The sequence below is a fragment of the Vicugna pacos genome, chromosome 29, assembly GCF_048564905.1.
Source record: "Vicugna pacos chromosome 29, VicPac4, whole genome shotgun sequence".
NCBI lineage: Eukaryota > Metazoa > Chordata > Mammalia > Artiodactyla > Camelidae > Vicugna > Vicugna pacos.
The window spans coordinates 20,929,626-20,944,956 of NC_133015.1; the positions used below are offsets into that span (position 1 = coordinate 20,929,626).

The 15,331-nt window shown below is 41.5% G+C and overlaps 1 long non-coding RNA gene across 1 annotated transcript; it reads right to left on the reverse strand.

The window, feature by feature from the left end:
• Positions 1-1,058: 1,058 nt before the first annotated feature.
• Positions 1,059-11,392, reverse strand: LOC140690170 (uncharacterized). Its single transcript, XR_012065341.1, has 3 exons — positions 11,315-11,392; positions 11,046-11,197; positions 1,059-1,159 (listed from the first exon to the last, which is right to left on the reverse strand). It is a non-coding gene; the product is annotated as an uncharacterized lncRNA (long non-coding RNA).
• Positions 11,393-15,331: the final 3,939 nt, after the last annotated feature.

Below are 15,331 nucleotides of genomic sequence, written 5' to 3' on the forward strand. Positions count from 1 at the left end.
AGTCCTTAAGGATTCATGTGATTCCACAGAGCAAACAATTTATTTCCACTTTTTCATTAACTTATTTGAATAATGTTATGGGAATTCAGTGTTTCCCTATCTGCTAATATTTCCTACTTGCACTCATATGTCCAAATGTTAAAGCAGTTGATTATGCATGTTATGTTTCAGGTTAAAAAAAATCTACATTAAATGGATGTAAGGGAAACACTCCCTTTAGGTGAAAAAGTTTGAAGTACTAGTAAGTAGAGTTTCTCTATCATCTTATTCCCTAAATGCAGTGTTTTCTGGTACTGTTATCTTTATCAGAAGAACTGCAGGCTTATGTCATTTTGGGGTCTTATCTTGAAGTTTTCATTACCAGACTTAATGGAGAGCAATTTTTACTCTTAGTAAATGGATATTTTAACTTTCTTCACACTACATTTGATACAAATTATAACACAGAAGTGTCTGTTAGAAAGAGCAGATTATTCATCATTGATATACTCTACTTTTTGTTAAGTTTTCCTTTAGCAAAATCATTAATAGACAAAAACCTCTTTAGAACTAGAGTCTGCTTCCTCTCTTTGAATCAACTGAATGCATTTCTGGAAGGTTCTCCTTTCATTTCACCCCCTCAAAAACCCCCACTAAATCCAAACGCCAAATGTGAGCTTGTCTCATCTGAACACTGAGGTCAGCAAATAGCTTATTTATAAAAGAACAGACTGAGGTTCTTGAATTACTAATTGAAACACAAAAACTGAACTATTTATCTTTCTTTCTTAGAAATAAGCAGAGATGAGAAAGTAAGTATACAGATCTCCCTTGACTTACTCGAGGGATACGTCCAGATAAACCCACCATAAGTTGAAAATATTGTTAAGCTGAAAACACATTTAATACACCTACCAAATATAGCTTAGCCTCGATATCTTAAACATGCTCAGGATACTTACATTAGCCTACAGTTGGGCAGAATCCTCTAACACAAAGCCTATTTTATAAGAGTGTTGAACAGAGCATGTAACTTACAGAGTACTGTGCTCAAAGTGAAAACCAGGACTGCTGTCTGGGTACAGAATGGCTGTAAGTGTATCACTGTTAACCTTCATGATCACATGGCTGACGGATGCCCAGCATCACGAGAGAGAGGCTCATACTGCATATCACTAGCCTGGGAAAAGATGAAAATTCAAAATTCAAAGTATGGATTCTACTGAATGTGCATTCCTTTTGTAGAGTCAAAAAATTGTAAGTCAAACCATCGTTAAGTCAGGGACCCTCTGTATAGTATGTTTGACTATAAGGGACCCAGGATACAGGAAATTGAAAGTGAACTCAGTATACACAGGCATACTTCCATTAACGTGAATTCACTTAAGAAAGTTTTGAATTCACTGAGTCACTAAAAGAAAATTTTGAAGTCACTAAACAACCCTTTAATGATTAATTTAATGTGCCCGTATAAGAAACAATTATTTGAGACCTGTTGTTCACATGCCAGGTACTATACCAGGTGCCAAGAATATATATAGAGATTTACCATGAAGCTAAGGAAACTTTAGCTCAGGGTCCCTCACTTGCGTGACACCTTCCAAAGCAAATATGTTCAATTTGTCAATTTCCTTTTTTTGTAAAATTTGCAAAAGTGAGATATCTATACTTAAATTTCTGAATTCTGTTCTTTCTCTCCACTCAGACTTCTTAACTGCTGCACTTGCCCCCTGTGTTGGGAGGTCCTGGAGTGTCCACAGCTAGTATTCTTTCTGTTTTTTTTGGTAGTGTTTAAGGAAGAGTTGTGTTGGGGACACATTTAACTTTTTAGAATATATTTATTCAGGGTCTCATGTTTTACGTTGAATCATTGTAAGTTGTCCAGCGTAGAAAAGGCTTGCAGGAATTCTGGAATTCCTGCTTCACTGACTCATACCACATCCTGTGATGGGGAGGTCATATCTCAACATGAGCACATCCTAATGGATTAGTTTTCTATTGCTGAGTAACGAAACACCACAAACTTAGTAGCAAAAAGCTGTACCCATTTATTAGCTCGCAATTCTGTAGGGCAGAAGTCTGGGCCTGGTGTAGATGGGTTCTCTTCTCAGGATCTCACAAAGTAAAGATCAAGGTGTCAGCTTAGCTGCATTCTCATCTGGAACTTGGGTCCTTTTGCAAGCCCATGTGATCATGTGATGTGGCAAGATTCTGCTTCCTGCAGTTACAGGGCTGAGGACCCTATTTTCTGGCTATTAGTCAGGAGTTTCTTTCAACAGCTAGAGGCTGCCCACATTCCTTGGCACATGGTTGACTCCATCTTCAAACCCAACAACAGAGACTCTCCCTCATTTCTATTCCCTCCTGCTTTGAATTTTTTTTGTCAGAAGGGGCTTTGTCACTTTAAAAGACTCACCTGACTAGGTACAGCCCACCCAGGGCCATCCCCCTGTCTTGAAGTCAGTTGATTTGGGACATTAATTGTATCTGCAAAATCCCTTCATAGCAGCATCTAGATTAGTATTTGGTTGAACAACAGGGAGAAGATGGGTGTGCAACAAGGAGTGGAGCTCTTGAGGGCCATGTTAGATTTCTGCCTGCCAGCACTGGACATATATATATAGGCTGGTGGAACATGCACCCTATTATAAAGCTTTCCAATTCAGAATAGTTATCCTCGAAATCTTGGAAGAAAAATTCAAACATAAATAAATGAAAATTTACTCTGAGTTGGCACAGGTCTAGTGAACCATCTTAACTGCAATAATTCTACTAAAACTCATGAGAAATTACAGGTTCCTAATTTATTTAGTAAAAACCCAGAGATTGTTATTTATTAAAAACAAAGAGTTCACAAAAAATTAACAGACTATGTAATAAAAGCAATAAAGATGAATGAAAAATTAATAAAAATGATTCTATCATAGAGAACTAAATGGTAACAAAGGTCTTCACACCAAAAGCCATAGTTCATTACAAGGAAGAAATAAATTTTGAAAAGATGTAGTTAAGTAGGCTCAGTGCCTGTCTTGGACTCTGGACAGAGGAGGGTGGGACCCCACCCCGACCCCTGCACTTGAGAGCATCTTTCTCATCACAAATACTGAAGCACAAGGATAATTAGATTTCATTTTTGGCTTCATAGGAGAGGTTCCTGAAAGTTTGGCAACCAGCGGAAGACTGGAATCATATGAGAGGGACATGCAAGCATGCTGGCCCCGAGGCCAGAGGAGACCAACTGAGAGGAGAGAAGAGTGTGGGGTTAGGAGGCATTTGGCATCCTGGCCCTTGGAGACCAGCGAATGAGGAGCTGCTTCGAGGTTTCAAGTTGGACCCCCGTCACCACCACCCAGGCGGGTGTCAGGGTCCCTAGATATTTGCTCTTTCTTGTTTTTCATTGAGGTATAGTTGATTTACAATGTTTCAGGTGTACAGCAAAGTGATTCAGTTATATATCTATATATTCTTTTCCATTATAGGTTATTACAAGATATTGAATATAGTTCTATGCGCTATACAATAGGTCCTTGTTGTGTATCAATTTTATATATAGTAGTGTGTGTCTGTTAATCCCCAATTCCCAATTTAGCCCACTTCCTACTTCCTTTTTTGGTAACCATAAATTGTTTCCTATGTCTGTGAGTCTCTCTCTGTTTCCCAGACACTTGCTCTGTTCTCTCTTCTGCTCTGCTGGTGTAGTGTTGAGAGGTGAACTTCCAGAAGGGACAGGATTTTCTTTGAAGCAAAAGGGAGAGTATGTGCCCACTCTGACTTCCCGAGGAACTTGACCAGGTCACTCCCCTCTGGCTTCCGGCTGGGTCCGGGCAGCACCCACGACTCCAGGGTCCAGCCAGGCATCGCTGATGTAGCATGTACGGGACTGAGAAGGGGAACAAATCGGCATGATTCCCAATATTTTGCCTAATGACCAGGGTAGTGCATTAACTGAGGGAGGAGAAGACCAGATGGGTAGGAAAGAGAGGATAGAATCAAAGGTTCTGTTTTGGACGCGTTGAATTGAGATGCCAACAGGCATCCAAGTAGAGATATGGAATGAGCAATTGGACATTTGAGTCTGGAGCTCGGGGGTGGCGGGGGTGTGATCTGAGATAGAGATAGAAATACCGCTTAGCTGCTATGGTACTTGGGGCCGAATGCTTTTTCAAGTGTCTGACAGACTTTTGCGGTTCCTCTATTGTACACGATCTGTTTGTATCCTCTACCTGTGTATCTAATTGTCTCTGACAACTATTGTTAAAATTCATAATAGTTTAATATAATTGAAAATGTGTAACAAACCACCCAAATCATCTAATCTTCACAGCAAATCTGATAGGTTTTTAATTGAAAATCTTCGTTTAAAGAAAAGAATAATAATCAGAAATGAAGAAAATGTGAAAAGTGAGAATTCTTTTGTAGAACTTGAACGTGCAAACTGAATCAGTTTTTTTAAAAAGATGGTGAAATGTGTATCATAGTCCTTTAATATATGCAAACTCTTTAATGTAAATTTCCAAACTCTGATAATCTGAAAGCTAAATGAGACAAAAACAAATAAACAAAGGGGAAAAATCTTTTATAGAAAGAGAGACAGAGGCTTAAAGAGATTAAAGAATTTCTCATGTCATGACAGTGACAGTGCTAAAAGCTGAATATGTGGGTCTATGAGCATTCTGACCCCCACCTACAAATTTAGAAGTCATCAGCATATAACACATAAGAAAAATGTATTTGTCCTCCACAAGGAAGTGATAAAGGCTTTACGTTCGTGAAGAAGGATTATATTGAGTCTCCCAAGGGAACTCACAGGATGGCATACATAGTAAATCAGGCTTACAAACCTGATTTCTCTGCACATCAAAAGTGAATCCATCTTTCAGGAATGGACTCACATTAACCTAGTTTATGAGTCTGATTTTTAAAAACAGAGTGTCAAATTGCAATGAGAAATCACTATCCCAGAGACAGGAATGTGTAAAATTCACACCCCTGGCTTTTTCTTATCCTGAACAAAGAGTAAAGTGTGTGGAAATATTGAATGACTTTCAGCAGAGAGAACATGAAGGCTTCACCTCACGTTTGGGATGCTCTTTCCCAGAAACAAAGTCTGTGACTCCTAATGCCTTCCGTCCTCTCGTTCACTCTCTCATTACATCAGTCCGACCACATTCAGCTGTCTCACTCTGGTCTGCATGCTGCATTTGTTTGGCTTCTGCAGGCATTTGTAACCCTGGACCAACAACTTAGCCAAGTACCAAATATTTTGATGAATCGAAAACTCCCCTAAGAGGGATAGGTATGGCTGTGAAGGGGACATGCCAGAGGTAAGACATGCATTAGTCGGAGGGAAGGCTTGGTTAACATTGGCCCAAACTCCGTGGTTCTTCCTGGACCATTTCCTGTGGCGGAGAAATTCCGTTTCGTGACTGGCATACCAGTTACTGAGTAAGTTCCCGAACCATCGTTGGCAGGAAGCACTGTGCTCCCTTTGGACCAGCTGTTCAGCAGAGCTGTGGCACAGAGGTGTGTGTTGGGCATTTTGGGTTGTTAGAATGATTGCAAAAGGAAGTCAGGGGTGCAAAACATTCTAAGATGTATGGGACAGTTCTGCAGAGCAAAGAGCTGGCCAGCCCCAAATGCCCACTGTGCCAGCTGCTAAGAAATGCAGAGACTAAGAGGCCACCCTTGAAGCTCACTGGCTTCGTGAGGAGGCATGATATAATCAGAAAGAAGAGGTGGTATATTTATACAATGGAATACTACTCAGCCATAAAACCCGACAACATTAACGCCATTTACAGCAACATGGATGCACCTGGAGAATGTCATTCTAAGTGAAGTAAGCCAGAAAGAGAAAGAAAAATACCATATGAGATTGCTCATATGTGGAATCTAAAAAACAAAAACAAAAACAAACAAACAAAGAAAAACAAAGCATAAATATAGGACAGAAATAGACTCATAGACAGAGAATATAGACTTGTGGTTGCCAGGGGGGTGGAGGGTGGGAAGGGATAGACTGGGATTTCAAAATTGTAGAATAAATAAACAAGATTACACTGTATAGCACAGGGAAATATACACAAAATGTTATGATAACTCACAGAGAAAAAAATGTGACAATGAGTGTGTATATGTCCATGAATGACTGAAAAATTGTGCTGAACACTGGAATTTGACACAACATTGTAAAATGATTATAAATCAATAAAAAATGTTAAAAAAATAAATAAAAAAGAAAAATACATTTGGGTTGTTCCCTTTTTTTAGGCACAGCGCTCCTAGAACCCTTAGAATTTCCTGAGGGATAAGAGAGTCCTTGGTCATTTATAAGGAGCCCCTTTTTTGATCACACGAGTTTATGTCAATGAGGACACTTGAGGTGGCGTCCCTACGTAGCTTCAGGTTGGGGCTGGTCACCAGAAAGACGAAGTGATTGGAAGGTGGGAGCTTTCAGGTCCACTCAGCCACCTCCAGGAAAGGGAGGGAGTGCTGCAGATCAGGCTCTTCAAAATTCTTGAACACTGAGGCATTTGATGAGCCCCTGGGCTGGTGAATACACGGAGGTACTGGGAGGTGTGAACCCAGAGAGGGCATGCCTTTCAACTAGCTGTTCCTGAGGAGTATTCTTCTTCATAAAGAACAGGTGCATGTAAGTAAATGCTTCCCCGAGCCTTGTAGGTCATTCTAGCAAATTATCAGACCCAAGGGCCCCTCGGGTTTCTGGGAACTCTGTAGCTGGTCAGTTAGTGGGTGGCCCCTGGGACCTGAGATTGGCATCTGAAGTGGGGGATTCTGGTGGGACTGAGTCCTTAACCTGCTTTCTCCAGGTAGATCGTGTCAGAATTGAGTTAAATTTGTAAGACACTCAGTGGATGTCCACTGAACATTGGAGAACTGTTGGGAGGTTTTGGAAAACACTCCAGGAGCACATGGACATATGAACAAAAATTTGGAAAGAAAGGGAAAATGGGGGCAGGGGAGGCAACCAGGAAGAGCTGCTGTAGACATCACAGATCTTAGAAGCAGAGAGCCTGGGGTTTAAATCCTGGCCCTGTCACTTTGGAGCTGTGTGGTCTTGAGCAAGTTAATAAATGTTTAAAAGCCTTATTTTCTTTAATAAGTAAAAATGGAGTAATAATACCTGCCTCATGAGACTTCTGAGAGGATTAATGAGAGAAAGTATATGAGGAGTCTGTCAAATGTCCTGGTCCCTAGAAGGGACTCAATGAGTGTTAATTTCCTTTCTATTTGCTCTTATATGCATTAATTTACAGGATCGCCACCTGATAGGATCTGCGGGGATCAGTACCTTGCTATCTCCAACAAATGTTTTTGAGGTGCTAATATGGTCTAATGAGAGCATGAGCCATCATTTAAACCATTAGATTAGGAACATTACAGATGGTCCCGGCACAATGTGTTCATGTCACATATGGCTCATAATAGCGAGTCAGTAGTAAAAAGCAAGAATAGACATATTAGTTTAAGCTTTGGGCTTTCAACTCCTTCTTAAGTATACTATTGCTGTAGAAAATAAATAAAATATGTATGCACACATATGTTTGCCTTTCTATATGTTTCAGAATTAGGTGAAGATGCATAAGAAAATGACCTTCATTCTGGTTTTGAATGCATCATCCTCCTTTCAAACACACACTTCTGTGCATTCTGCCCTCTCTGTCTGAAAGACAACACTTATTTTTTTTCAGAGTCCATGTAAATTATCTATTCCTCTGAAAAGACCACCCGATTTTCCAGACTAGATAGGACATTTTGTTTTTATTCTGATAGCTGTGTGTTTTTGTTATCTACTAATGTGTTACAAACCACTCCAAGATTCAGCGGTTTAAATACTAACAAGGTGTTATTTCCCACGACTCTTTTGGTTGACCAGATGGTTCTGCTTCACATGGCCTTGACTGAGGTGCTGGCACAGCTGGAAGGTCACAAGGCCAGCATGTCATGCTGGACATCAACTGGGAGCTCAGCTGGAACTGTTCCAGGACCCTTGGTTATCCTCCATGTGGACTGTGAGCTTCTTTACAGAATGGCAACTGGGTTCTCAGAAAGTGCTTTCCAAGAGGTCTAGTCCCATTGGGCTAGTGCTCATCACACCTTTGCTTGTCCCATGTATGTAATGTCCCAACAGTCAAAATTAATTATGTGGCCAAACCGGCATCAACATGGAAGGGGATTTCACAAGGGTAAGATGCCAGGAGGCATGGTTCACTGGGGGCCAAACTCTATGACATCCAGTGAACCTTTCCTTCAAGGTACTCATCACTGTTTGCAACAATATATCTGTATGTGTTATTATAAAGACTCTACATTTCATGAAATTTTTTGTTGTTGTTGTTAATTATTGTAGAACAGAACCTTAAATGCAATTTAAGTTTTGAAGAAGCCCAAGTGACTGAGAAACTAACAATAGATGCCACCATGCAGGTCTAGCAAAAGAGATTGGTTCAACCACCCATTGTTAGTTGGTTACCTGCCTACACGGTATTTCGAGGAGAGGTGTAGGTGTTCCGTGCTCCCTCTCATCTCAAGCCAAGGGAGCAGGATTTCAAAAATGATTTTCAGACTTAACATGTGATCCTTGAAATTTGATGCACCCGCCCCTGCTAACATCCCATTGTTTGCAGACACCAGGGTGGTTTGTGGGCCTCAGATCCTGCAAGGGAATTGTCTCATGAACGTCCTGCCAGGCAGTCCCTCTGAATGAGGGAATCTGTACGGGTCCTTATGAGACACCCAATGACGTCTTCTACCAAATAACGTTAGCCCCATTTATTGAGCGCCTCTTACATTCCAGGGATGTCACATGTATTTTTCTAATTTGTATGACAACCCTGCAAGGTAGATAGTTTATGTTCATGCTTTATGGATGAAAAAACTGAGTGAGGTTGAATTCCCTGTCCAATATCACAGAGCTAATAAGCTGTAGAGCTGTGTTTTGAACTTAGCTCTGTTTGTCTTCAAAATTCATGTCCTTCCATAGCACCTCACTGTCACAGTTCAGGCAGACATGGAGAAGAGACACGTGTCTTCAGAGGCAGACACAGAGACCAAGTTAGGGGTACAAGATATTTGATAGGGATCAACACCTAAAAAAGGAAGGGGGTGGGAGCAGTATTGGGCAGATGGAGAAGTTGTGCTGTGATGCAGGCTTCAGCTACCCTGCAGGAGCTCTGGACTAATTTTGTCAGTCAGTGTGATACCTCTTTGGGTGGAAGGCTGGACCCCACACCTCTGCCTGACTCAGGCACAGGTTGCACATTGCCTCCGTGTGATGGTTAATTTTGTGTCAACTTGACTGGGACGTGGGGTGCTCGGCTATTTGGCTAAATTATTTCTGGAGGTGTCTGTGGGGGTGTTTCTGGATGACAGTAGCATCTGAGCTGGTAGAGTACGTGAAGCAGATTGCCTTCCCCAGTGTGGGTGGGCATCATTCCATCAGCTGAGGGCCTGAACAGAACAGAAATGCGGAGGGAGGGAGAATTTGCTCTCTCTCTGCCTGACTGTGTGAGCTGGGATATTGGTCTTTTGCACTTGGACTGGGACTTACATCATCTGCTGCTCTGGTTCCCAGACCTTGTGATTTGGACTGGAATTTATGCTACTATTTTTCTGAACCTCCAGCTTGCAGATGGCAGATCATGGGACTTCTCAGCCTCCATAATCATGTGAGCTGATACCTTATAATCAATAATCTCTTTCTCTCTCTTTGCATTATATCTCTATCAATTTCCATCTTGACCTTGGTCTTGATCTCTGTCTCTATCTCCATATCCTGTTGGTTCTGTTTCCCTGGAGAATCTGAGTAATACACCCAGAAAGTACATGTCCTCAGGCAGGGTGGCTCTCTGCAGCTGAGACCAGCCCCAGAGTGGCTGACAGCTGGTTATCTGCTAACTGCACACCCCACAGCTGGGCAGCATGTCCTTCCTGCTCTTGGCAGGACATCCTCATGTCCGCTGAGCTATTCATTTTAATTTTTCCTTTGGTATTTTTATTTTTTGACTTAAAAATTATACTATATTATTATTTGTTTTAATAATATTATTACCTTGAGATTCATTTAATAGCTTATCAGATTTGAGCATGTGACTCCTGTATTTAAAATCAGACTGCCAGTGAAAGTGGAACATTTTATGTTACATATATTTTATAACAATAAAAAAAATCTATAACTACTACACATCAGCCACATGAGAGTCTAAATTCATTATCATGGTCCATGAAACCTATCAGAATCAGATCTTAAACTGTATTTATAAGCTTCTACTACTGATCAGGCCTCCCTCATTCTTAACCTCCCATCACTGACTGCCTTCTGGACAATTAAATGATATTTACAAGCTTCTACTACTGACCAGCACCCCCCCCCCCCATTGTCAGCCTCCCATCACTGACTCCCGCCACTTCTGGACCACGTGAAAGAGGAGAAAACTGACACGATGGCTGCTGAGTCATTCAGGCCTGTACTTTTAGCTAAACTGATCTTATGACTAACACGCTCCCCTCCCTGTGCGTTCTTTTCTTAGAATAACTTATCCTTTTACACTGGAGGTCTTGAAAGAAGGTCATGGGCTGGACCTCAAGAAGATGGGCAGACCCTCCTCAATTCCTCCATAACAACAGCAAGTTCTTATCAGGTTGAAAGAAATGTAACCTCTTGTAAAACACCCTGATGGTTATCGCCTTTTCTGTTCCACTCAGTTTTTTTATAAAACCTTAAGACCCCAACTCCAGGAGGCGCTCACAGTCTTTAAGGCATTAGCCTGTGGTGACCCCCTTTGCCTGGCAAAGCAATAAAGCCTTTCTTTTCTATCCTCCCAGAACTCTGCCTCTGACTCTCAATTTGGCTATCGGGGGACAGAGGCCAGTTTTTTGGCAACAGTGCTTCAGCGTTACTCAACTTTTCCCTGATCCCAAAATATTTCATCTCCTTTTACTATGTAGTGTTTTTGCACCCTAGATTGACAACAGAAGTTCCCTGCCTCCTCTGCCCGATGAAATCCTACTGATGCCCCTCAAGATAAAACAGAAATGTTACTTACCATGTTATTCTCTTGGCAATTTTTTTCTTTGCTGTATTCGTGTGTTTTTCTATTATATAACTTCTGAGTACTCTTGGTTTACAATACATGCACATGTATGCTTGGGTTATAAATACATGTTTCATCATTGCGTTGTGTTAAGATGGTTTTGGCTGCAAGTAACAGAAAAAATAAATCTTGCTTCTCTGTTGGCTCTCCCCCTTTAACCTATAATTCAGTTCAATGTAAACATTGCAAATCCAGTGGATATGTTTCAGTTCTTAATTTACCTGACTTCAGTTCTAGTTGTCTGTCGCTATGTACGGTACAATAAAGAATTTGGGTTTCATCCCAGATTCCCAGCATAGAGCTTCACAAATCCTTGGAATTTCCTCTGTGACGTCTTTCATTGCCAATTAAATGAGTCATAATGGGCCCCCTTGATAGATTCAGGATGGGGTCTCATCACTAGAAAGGCCAACCACATGATTAAAGGGCAAAGCCATTCAGTCAGCTCTAGGAAGGGGAGCTGGAGATTGAGTTCAGTCATGTGGTCCCAGATTTACTCAATCATACCTGTGTAATGAGACCCCAGTAAAACCTCTGGGCACTGACCACACTGCTGTCCCCGTTCCATGGGGTGAGGGCAGGGAAGCTCTGCATTTGGGACCCTCCCAGACCTTGCCCTGTGTGTATCCATTTATAATAAAACTGTACTCCTAAGTATAACAATCCTGAGGTCTGTGAGTCACTCTAGCGAATTATTAAACCTGAGGAGGTTGTGGGAAACTCTGAATTTGTAGTCGGTCCATCAGTAGTCAGGGTGGCTCAGGGACCCCCCTAGGTATGCAGCTGGTGGCTGAAGTGAGGGTTGCCTTGCGGAGGACTTTGCCCTTAACCTGGGTGGTGTGTGCTAACTCTGGGTGGGTACTGTCAGAATTGAGCTGCAGGACACCCAGTTGGTGTTACCCCAGTTGGAGTTGACCTGAAATATTCTGCAACTAACCATTGTTTAAATAACTAAAAAAACCCCAATGATTTCTCAAAATTCTGTAGGTTGACTGGGTCCAGTTGACTGGGTCCAGTTGACTGGTCCTCACCAGAGAGCTCCTACACAGGTGCAGTGAGATGGCAGCTGAGGCCCGGGCAGGTGGCACCTAGGCTGGGATGGCTGGACCACCCAAGGCTGGCTGGGCATCTCCCTCTCTCATAGCTAGCGTGGGTTTTCTCATGGTCTGGTGATCTCAAGTGGTCAGACTTTTTACGTGGTGGCTGGAGCATGGGACAGGAATTGGAAGCTTCCAGTCTCTTAAAGTCTAGACCTGAAAATGGGTACAGCATTACTTCTGCTGTATTCTGCTGGGCAAAAGCAGTCACAAAACCCACCCAGACCTAAGGGGAGGGGATGTGGGACCCCAATTCTTGATGGAAGGAGTATCAAATAATCGGCCATCTTTAATCTACCTCATCCTCCCTTTGGTGTTTGTCACTGTTCTCCAGGAATGATATGACATCATGTTCCCCGGTTTCTCGTTTGTCACAAACTATCCTTCCGTAGTCTCCTTCAGTGGTACCTTGCCTCCATTACTTGAGCATCCTCTTCCCTCTCCTCTCTCACTACTCATTTACCCTCGACTATCATATCTGCTCTTAGCACTTCAGTCACCACCTTTAGGCTGATGATACCCCAAATCTCTAACGATGTCTAATCTTCTGACTCACAGAGCCAAGAAGCCTTTACAGCAACTGTGGGAGGTGTCTGAACAGGCTTTGTGTTCACCCACCCGCGGCAGAGCCGTGAGTTTTGTCCTAAAGCTGGCTGGGTCTTCCTTGTATGGCTTTCCTAAGAGTCCCTGCTTCTGTCCAACCGTGCTACATTCATGGCAACCTTTGTGAATGACTTCCACAAATGACAAACCAGGATGACACAGGTTATAGAACTCAAAAAATATGTGGGAAGGCTGACTAGCTGAATGAATGAGAATGATTTCCATGAACATGTAAAATCTTTCCCTGTAGGACCTGCATTTAGTCATTTCCAGATCATTCAACCATAAGAAGTGTTGACACAGTTTGTATATTTCTCTTAATTGCACTTCATCATAATTGCAAATTTATAGTTAAGAAATGAACAACTGAAGAGTCAATTCATGTCCTAAAGCACTCATTTCTGTAAAAACAATGTTTAGCCAGACCCTTTCTCTAGAGCATCTGGACATGGCATTCAACAGTGAAAATAAACTGGTCATGGTTCCTGAAAACAGACTTACAAACAGATATAGATTTGAAAGAACAGCTTGCTTAACAAAAAGAAAATAGACTATGAACACTGTTTAAATAGGTCTCATTTTGTTGTATTTATGTAACAATTTTCATTAATTTTATTATATTTGGACTTGAGTTCTGGGTTAGCAGAGCATTTCTGTGTCTTCCCACGTGTTGATCCAAGGAGCAAGGACTTCGTTCTGGAACGGGCCCTCAGTGTGCTTCCTTTCCCGTAACTGGTTTGAATCTGGGACTGGTCTTAGGAGTCAGTCTGTTGTGTAAGTGTCACAGCTTATGAATGTACCACAATTTGGCATTCTTGGTCTGATGCCACCTTCAATGAAATCCAACAAACATTTGTAAGGCACTGTGTTCCATCCATTCCACGTGGAGGCTATGAAGAGCCTAGGGCGCCAAGATGAATGAGGGAGGGAAGAAGGAATCACAGGCGACTGTAAGGCACTAGAGCGAGGTGACTGTCACAGAGGGACAGGCTTGCTGCAGGTGCAGGGAGTTAACTGTTGCTTCTCATTTGAGGAGCCAGAGGCATGGGGAAAGGATTCCAGACCCAAGGAACACAGTAGAGGCACAGAGCAAGATTTCAGGCTGTGGTTGGGGATGATGAAACCCTTGGCTGGAGCACAGAGTGTGTGTGGGTGGATACCAAGGAAAGACGCCTGAACAAATACCGGGGCGGCCTCGGGGAAAGATGCTTGGCGTCATTCAGAGATAGCTGAGTCATCAAGGCTTTGAAAACATGACTGCGGCTCGCTCCCAACACAGTTCTGTGACGGTCTCCCAAAGAGTATTCTGTCAGCGCTTGATGGCATGGGAGCCGTGTTCTTACTCTCCCTGGCGGAAAACACTCATTTAAAAATAAAAGGCAAGACAAACAAACACAAACACCCTATCCTTGAACTGAACCTCTTCCTAATAACTTTCTCCCTAAATAGCCACGCCGGTCAGAACAGGCTCAGATCTCTGCGTCTGGTTCTCCCACTCTTCATCGGTCTTTTAAAAACCCTCAATTCCACCGTCAACAAAAGTCTACTTTTAAAAAATTACACGAGCTATGTACTTATTAAAGAAAATTTAGAAAATACATATGACCAAAAAATAAAATTAAAATTCACCCATTATTCAATACTCAAAAGCAACTACAGTGGAAATATTGGTGTATGTTCTTTTATTCTCTCCTTCCCTCTGTACACACATTTATAATATTATCTCTATATGCATGAAATGCTTGATCTCTGAAAATGAATATAGGTTCCTTTATAATCTGCTTTCTTCCCTTACTGATGCTACATGACATGACCACCATTCCTTGTCATTAAACAGTTTTCTACAACTTTATATTTTTAGGTCAGATTTATTGCAGTAAACTTTATGTGCAGTAAAAATTACCTCTTTTCAGTTCTCAGCTTGAGGATTTTGAAAAATATAGAGTCACATAAGCCCCACGAAAACCAAGATGGGGACATTTCTGTCATCTGCAAATTCCCTTCCCCACCCTCGGTCCCTGGCAGTTACGGATCTGATTTCTATTCCTGTAGTTTTATCTTTTCCAGAATGTCATATAAGTGGAATTATATAAATAGTAGCCTTTTGTGTGTTTATGTCTGGTGTCTTTCCCTTAAAATAAGGCTTTTGAGATTCATTCATGTTGTTGGACGTGTCATTAATTTATGTCGATGTATTGCTGAATTTATTCTATTTATTTTTTCTTTTATTTTAACCATTCTTATAGGCGTTCAATGGTTTCTCAATGATTTCAATAATTTTCATTTGCGTTTTTCTAATGACTAATGATGTCGAGCACTTTTTCATGTGCTTGTTTGCCTTCAGAATCTCTTCTTTGCTAAGTATCCGTTCAAATCTCTAATCCATTTTCTACTTGGATTAATTGAGCTGTGAAAAATCTTTATATATTCTGGGTCCAAGTCCATTGTGACATATACGTAATTGTGAATATTTTTTCCCAGTCTGTATCTTGTCCTTTCATTTTCTAAACGATGTCTTTCAAATAGCTGCAGATTTTA